The sequence below is a fragment of the Pseudophryne corroboree genome, chromosome 6 (assembly GCF_028390025.1).
Source record: "Pseudophryne corroboree isolate aPseCor3 chromosome 6, aPseCor3.hap2, whole genome shotgun sequence".
NCBI lineage: Eukaryota > Metazoa > Chordata > Amphibia > Anura > Myobatrachidae > Pseudophryne > Pseudophryne corroboree.
Genome location: NC_086449.1, coordinates 537,053,788 through 537,061,833, shown reverse-complemented (window position 1 = coordinate 537,061,833; position 8,046 = coordinate 537,053,788).

The window sequence follows — 8,046 nt, the reverse complement described above, 5'->3', positions numbered from 1 at the left end:
GAAAGAAAAAAAAAACACGGGTAGGTGGTATACAATTATGGACGGACTGCCGAGTGCCGACACAGAGGTAGCTACAGCCGTGAACTACCGTACTGTACTGTGTCTGCTGCTAATATAGACTGGTTGATAAAGAGATGTAGTAGTATGTTTGTATAAAGAAGAAAGAAAAAAAAACCTCGGGTAGGTGGTATACAATTATGGACGGACTGCCGAGTGCCGACACAGAGGTAGCTACAGCCGTGGACTACCGTACTGTACTGTGTCTGCTGCTAATATAGACTGGTTGATAAAGAGATGTAGTAGTATGTATGTATAAAGAAGAAAGAAAAAAAAACCACGGGTAGGTGGTATACAATTATGGACGGACTGCCGAGTGCCGACACAGAGGTAGCTACAGCCGTGAACTACCGTACTGTACTGTGTCTGCTGCTAATATAGACTGGTTGATAAAGAGATGTAGTAGTATGTATGTATAAAGAAGAAAGAAAAAAAAACCACGGGTAGGTGGTATACAATTATGGACGGACTGCCGAGTGCCGACACAGAGGTAGCTACAGCCGTGAACTACCGTACTGTGTCTGCTGCTAATATAGACTGGTTGATAAAGAGATGTAGTAGTATGTATGTATAAAGAAGAAAGAAAAAAAAACCACGGGTAGGTGGTATACAATTGTGGACGGACTGCCGAGTGCCGACACAGAGGTAGCTACAGCCGTGAACTACCGTACTGTACTGTGTCTGCTGCTAATATAGACTGGTTGATAAAGAGATGTAGTAGTATGTATGTATAAAGAAGAAAGAAGAAAAAAACCACGTGTAGGTGGTATACAATTATGGACGGACTGCCGAGTGCCGACACAGAGGTAGCTACAGCCGTGAACTACCGTACTGTGTCTGCTGCTAATATAGACTGGTTGATAAAGAGATGTAGTAGTATGTTTGTATAAAGAAGAAAGAAAAAAAAACCTCGGGTAGGTGGTATACAATTATGGACGGACTGCCGAGTGCCGACACAGAGGTAGCTACAGCCGTGAACTACCGTACTGTGTCTGCTGCGACTGGATGATAAATAATGATATAAAAAATATATATATATCACTACTGCAGCCGGACAGGTATATATTATATAATGACGGACCTGCTGGACACTGTCTGTCAGCAGAATGAGTTTTTTATAGAATAAAAAAAAAAACACCACACAAGTGAAGTCACACGACGAGTGTTTAACTTTTTCAGGCAATCACACAATATAGTATACTACTAACTATACTGGTGGTCAGTGTGGTCAGGTCACTGGTCAGTCACACTGGCAGTGGCACTCCTGCAGCAAAAGTGTGCACTGTTTAATTTTAATATAATATGTACTCCTGGCTCCTGCTATAACCTATAACTATTAACTGGCACTGCAGTGCTCCCCAGTCTCCCCCACAATTATAAGCTGTGTGAGCTGAGCACAGTCAGATATATATACATAGATGATGCAGCACACTGGGCTGAGCAGTGCACACAGATATGGTATGTGACTGAGTCACTGTGTGTATCGTTTTTTTAGGCAGAGAACGGATATATTAAATAAAACTGCACTGTCTGGTGGTCACTGTGGTCAGTCACTAGTAAACTCTGCACTCTCTACACTTCTACAGTACTCCTAAGCTCCAGTAAATCAGGTCAATCTCTCTCTCTCTCTCTCTCTCTCTCTTCTAATCTAAATGGAGAGGACGCCAGCCACGTCCTCTCCCTATCAATCTCAATGCACGTGTGAAAATGGCGGCGACGCGCGGCTCCTTATATAGAATCCGAGTCTCGCGAGAATCCGACAGCGTCATGATGACGTTCGGGCGCGCTCGGGTTAACCGAGCAAGGCGGGAAGATCCGAGTCGCTCGGACCCGTGAAAAAAAACATGAAGTTCGTGCGGGTTCGGATTCAGAGAAACCGAACCCGCTCATCTCTAGTTTGCACTTTACTCTTTTATACTGTTACCTCAGGGCTGGTGTCTTCACCATGTGGCCCTCTAGCTGTTGTGGAAATACATAGCAACACATGCTGGTACATGTTGTTCCACAACAGCTGGAGGGACACATGTTGAAGACCCCTTGCGTTATGTGGAATTTTACAGTGTCATGTTTGCACTTAAATATTTTATATTGTTACCTCAGAAAATGTGTGCCAACTGTTTAAAAGAAAACATATAATAACATAACTTTTGAACCAAATTTTTATAACTGAAAAACAAAATAAACAAAAATTGTTTGCACACAAAAACTTGTCTGTCTTCTCTACTGCAACATTGTTTGAAGATTAGCTGCAATGGTGGCCCTTATGCACTTGTGAGAGGTGCGGTGCGGGGCCTGCGAGTGCGTGTGGTGGTGCCTGCTGCCGTGCAGGTGTAGACGCGGTACTCACCAGGCGCCGCTCTCTCTCACCTTCAGGTACCGGAACCTTCAACGGACCTGGAATTCTTCAGTCGGATCCGGACACGGCGATTCCCTCTCGGAGCTGACCGACGACCTAGCTGAGGAGAGAAGGGTTTACATTAAAGGGGGTATCGACCCTTCTTCCGCTGGAACAGGGGATACCCCAGGGGTGGCTGCGACCTTCACCGGCTGGGTGAATGGTCATCACCGGCACAAAGCCTCAGCTACCCAGCTTTCACACACTCGCGCTTTCGCACGTAGTGTGATGAAAGGGATTCTCACGTCCGTGAGCAATCCTAACTCCGGCGCTCGGGGACAAACAAGGGACAGACGTACACGGATGCTACTCACCGTCACAAGTCTTGCACTCCGATCTTCTCCACTTACTGGTCCCTGTAAGGAGGCAAAGAGAAACAGCCGTGCAGGGCCTAACTCTGACCTAGTGTCACACCCTATACTATCTACAACAGCGGAGCCCTCAAACTAGCTCTGTGGGTGTGGTGCAACACAACTATGCACAACTTACACAACACATACACTTTGCCCTGCACGGTAACAACATATAACACACTATCAGAGTTACAACATAAAACGGTGCTGTCCCTTTATCTACCCGACCCAGAACACCCAGTAGTGGGGACCGCACAGCTCACCCACCTACCGTACTCTCAGGGTGGCCTGAGCCTAGCGCCCAGTACCACCTTTACTCACCTCAGGGAAACACTGCTTCGCTGGGCCTAGCGCCCCCTAACTGCCCACAGGCCGGAGGCCGGACTTTGCCCACGGGCCTAGCGCCCGCCTACTTGCCGCCCGTTGGGTGACCTGGGCCTTGTGCCCAGGGTCACCTTATCGTATCCCTGATTTGGCCACAAATACCCTAGGGCCTAACGCCCTCTATTAGCCACAGGCCTAGTGCCTAGATCGTTCCCCGGGCCTAGTGCCCGCCTAACTGGTGCCGCATGAGTGGGGTGGCTTGGGCCTAATGCCCAAACCACCTCATCAAATATTGGGGGCCCAAACTCCTAACTGCGCCCAGGCCTAGCGCCTGAATTGTGTCCTCGGGCCTAATGCCCGTCCCTGGTGGTCGAGGGAGGAAAAGGGGAGGGGGAGGATAGCCTCACTGAGGCCTTACCTAACCTGGGGGCCTCCACCGTCTTCTGCCACTGACCCGTCCTGGCCAGCGGCGCCTCCGTCTCTTCCCTGCGTCCAGCCGCCGCTGGACATCTTCTTTCTGCAGGCCGACGTCTTCTGGCCTCTTCCGCGGCCTCAGGACCTCCTCTCCCCGCGGTCGTCGTCTTCTCCTCGGCGCCGGATCCTCTTCTGCGCTCCGGCGCGCCGACGACCTCCTCCGCTGCTCCCGGCCGTGTCTTCTCTTCAGCCATGCGATCCTCTTCTTCTTCCTCCTGCGCGCGGGCTCCTCCTCTTCGCCGCTCTTCGGCGCGGCCTCCTGTCCGAACGGCTCCCGCCCGGCGTCTGACGTCAGACGCCGGGGGCGGGGCCTATGACGCGGCGAGCGCCGATTGGCTCGCCGCGTCTCTCTCCTATTGGCTGCCGCTCCGGGAGCCGCGATTGGCTCCCGGAGGGCGCCAACATTCAAATGCCCCCGCAGTCTCTGGTCCGGTGCAGGGAAAAGGGTAATCCCTGCACCGGACACCCGCCGCCGCCACACACTGACAGGCGCTGGGGACAGACAAGCTGTCCCCGCGCTGTCAGAGACATTGTCCCGCAGGGGACACAGGCGCTCTGGCTGCTGCAGCTGGAATGTGTCCTGTAAAACAGGACACATTCCCACATTTCCCCCCCCTTTTTCCTTTGTAGTCCCTACAAAGTTCCTCACGACTTCCATTGTCCGCGGGTCAGGGAATTCAGAGGTCCCTCCGGCGAAGGTACATTCGGGGGCCCAGCCTGGACCAGCTGTGACCCCACATCCTTCCTCCTCCAGCTCCGGGTTCCTCTTACGTCCTGACCTCCATCGGCGGATCCTCTGGGGGAGTGGCATCTCCTCACGGTCGCTTGACGTTGGCCACCAAGGGGAATCTTCCTCCACGGGGACAACAGCCACCCACTCTTGGCCTCCGATACCGTCTGTGGCTTCGTCCCTGTCGTCCGGGTGTGGTATCGACCACCACCCAACAGCGGAATCCTCCGGGGCATCCGTTTCCTCCCGGGCAACAGCCACCACATGTCGCATTTCCTCGTGGGGCATCTCCAAAGGTCCTATCTCTTCCTCTGGAACGGGTCCTCCCACGGCATCGCAGTCCTGTCCCCGTACGTCGGTCCATTTCGGCACTCCTGGCAGGTATTCTTGCTCCAGGACTATCTCCTCCTCTTTCCGGAGGGCATTCAACTGGGAGCATGACTCCACCCGATCCTGCCAGTCACTCTCGTCGGCGCTTCCGATGCCAGAGTCGTCCTCCATCTGTTCAGGGAGGGATTCGTCGGCGGACAGCTCACCGTAGTCCGAGTCCTCCTCCGATATCTGGACTGGGGTATTACTTTCCTCCTCAGCGTACTTCTTCGCTTCCGCTGGCACCTCTGCTTCCTCAGCGTACTCCTTCGCTTCCGCTGGCATCGTTACTCCCTCAGCGTACTCCTTCGCTTCCGCTGGCATCGTTACTTCCTCAGCGTACTCCTTTGCTTCCGCTGGCATCTCTTGGTACCCAGGACACTCCTGTTCCGCACGTCCTGGTCGTGGACGGTTCCATCGCGGGGAGATTCCGGACGTCTCAGTCACTGGGTCTTCACGCTTTTCTTCACAGCGTGGTCTCTTCACCTCCCAGTCGTCCACCTCCGCTTCATGCGGGAAAGGATTCTGCCTTACTGGGGTCACTTTTTTGGGACAGAGTAGGTCCGCGGCATCTTCCCAAGGGCACTCACTGGCCGCATGTCCTGGTCGCCGACACTTCCAACAAGGGAGGGCCACTGCCACCTTCTCCAAGACGGGTTCCTGATCCACCTCCTTCACTGGGGAATCTTCACCCGTTGGTTCCGGCTCAGAGGAAATGGGCACCTGCGAACTAACTTCAAGCAAGGCCTTCCGCTCCATTTCCCTGGTTTCCTCCTCCCATCTCTGGGCGCGACCATCCGCAATCATCCGGTCTTCATTCCACGGACAATCGGGAAGCGCATGTCCTCTCGCCTCGCAGAGCGCACACACAGGCTCTGCAGCCACCCGGTCCCAAAGCTGCTGACGAGACTCCGTCATCTTCTTCACCGTGGCCTCGTAGTCCGTCCTGTCTTCAGTCCATGGACATTCCAGGAGCCGATGTCGGGGATCTCCACAGTTTTCACACCAGGAATCAACCTCGTCTTGGCTCAACTCTTCGTCCCAGGGACAACTGTTGTGCTCATGCCCGTAGTTTCCGCAGAGCAAACACCAGGACTCTTTCGCTTGGCCCTTCTGACGTCTTCGGTCCGCTTCCTGGACCACCTTCTTTGGGGACGTCTCTCGCCAAGTACACTCGTCGGCAAAGTGACCTGTTTGCCGACATTTCTTGCAGGGCGTCACAGCGGCCTTCTTGCGCCCCTTCTCCCGGCGCTCTTCTTTTTCACGCTGGACCGACCGCTGCACCATCTTCAGGATGTCTGCCCCAGACACCGTCACCCAGTCGCTCTGGTCCGCACACGTCCGGGGGTGAGTCTTCTCCGGAGCCGTCCGCAGGGAGGTCTTCTTGGTGGCGTTCCACATCGTGTCCGTGATCCGGTCTCTTTGATCCTGCCGACTACGCCAAGTGTGAGAGGTGCGGTGCGGGGCCTGCGAGTGCGTGTGGTGGTGCCTGCTGCCGTGCAGGTGTAGACGCGGTACTCACCAGGCGCCGCTCTCTCTCACCTTCAGGTACCGGAACCTTCAACGGACCTGGAATTCTTCAGTCGGATCCGGACACGGTGATTCCCTCTCGGAGCTGACCGACGACCTAGCTGAGGAGAGAAGGGTTTACATTAAAGGGGGTATCGACCCTTCTTCCGCTGGAACAGGGGATACCCCAGGGGTGGCTGCGACCTTCACCGGCTGGGTGAATGGTCATCACCGGCACAAAGCCTCAGCTACCCAGCTTTCACACACTCGCGCTTTCGCACGTAGTGTGATGAAAGGGATTCTCACGTCCGTGAGCAATCCTAACTCCGGCGCTCGGGGACAAACAAGGGACAGACGTACACGGATGCTACTCACCGTCACAAGTCTTGCACTCCGATCTTCTCCACTTACAGGTCCCTGTAAGGAGGCAAAGAGAAACAGCCGTGCAGGGCCTAACTCTGACCTAGTGTCACACCCTATACTATCTACAACAGCGGAGCCCTCAAACTAGCTCTGTGGGTGTGGTGCAACACAACTATGCACAACTTACACAACACATACACTTTGCCCTGCACGGTAACAACATATAACACACTATCGGAGTTACAACATAAAACGGTGCTGTCCCTTTATCTACCCGACCCAGAACACCCAGTAGTGGGGACCGCACAGCTCACCCACCTACCGTACTCTCAGGGTGGCCTGAGCCTAGCGCCCAGTACCACCTTTACTCACCTCAGGGAAACACTGCTTCGCTGGGCCTAGCGCCCCCTAACTGCCCACAGGCCGGAGGCCTGACTTTGCCCACGGGCCTAGCGCCCGCCTACTTGCCGCCCGTTGGGTGACCTGGGCCTTGTGCCCAGGGTCACCTTATCGTATCCCTGATTTGGCCACAAATACCCTAGGGCCTAACGCCCTCTATTAGCCACAGGCCTAGTGCCTAGATCGTTCCCCGGGCCTAGTGCCCGCCTAACTGGTGCCGCATGAGTGGGGTGGCTTGGGCCTAATGCCCAAACCACCTCATCAAATATTGGGGGCCCAAACTCCTAACTGCGCCCAGGCCTAGCGCCTGAATTGTGTCCTCGGGCCTAATGCCCGTCCCTGGTGGTCGAGGGAGGAAAAGGGGAGGGGGAAGATAGCCTCACTGAGGCCTTACCTAACCTGGGGGCCTCCACCGTCTTCTGCCGCTGACCCGTCCTGGCCAGCGGCGCCTCCGTCTCTTCCCTGCGTCCAGCCGCCGCTGGACATCTTCTTTCTGCAGGCCGACGTCTTCTGGCCTCTTCCGCGGCCTCAGGACCTCCTCTCCCCGCGGTCGTCGTCTTCTCCTCGGCGCCGGATCCTCTTCTGCGCTCCGGCGCGCCGACGACCTCCTCCGCTGCTCCCGGCCGTGTCTTCTCTTCAGCCACGCGATCCTCTTCTTCTTCCTCCTGCGCGCGGGCTCCTCCTCTTCGCCGCGGCCTCCTGTCCGAACGGCTCCCGCCCGGCGTCTGACGTCAGACGCCGGGGGCGGGGCCTATGACGCGGCGAGCGCCGATTGGCTCGCCGCGTCTCTCTCCTATTGGCTGCCGCTCCGGGAGCCGCGATTGGCTCCCGGAGGGCGCCAACATTCAAATGCCCCCGCAGTCTCTGGTCCGGTGCAGGGAAAAGGGTAATCCCTGCACCGGACACCCGCCGCCGCCACACACTGACAGGCGCTGGGGACAGACAAGCTGTCCCCGCGCTGTCAGAGACATTGTCCCGCAGGGGACACAGGCGCTCTGGCTGCTGCAGCTGGAATGTGTCCTGTAAAACAGGACACATTCCCACACACTCGCTGGCAGCGTCATGCCCCCCCC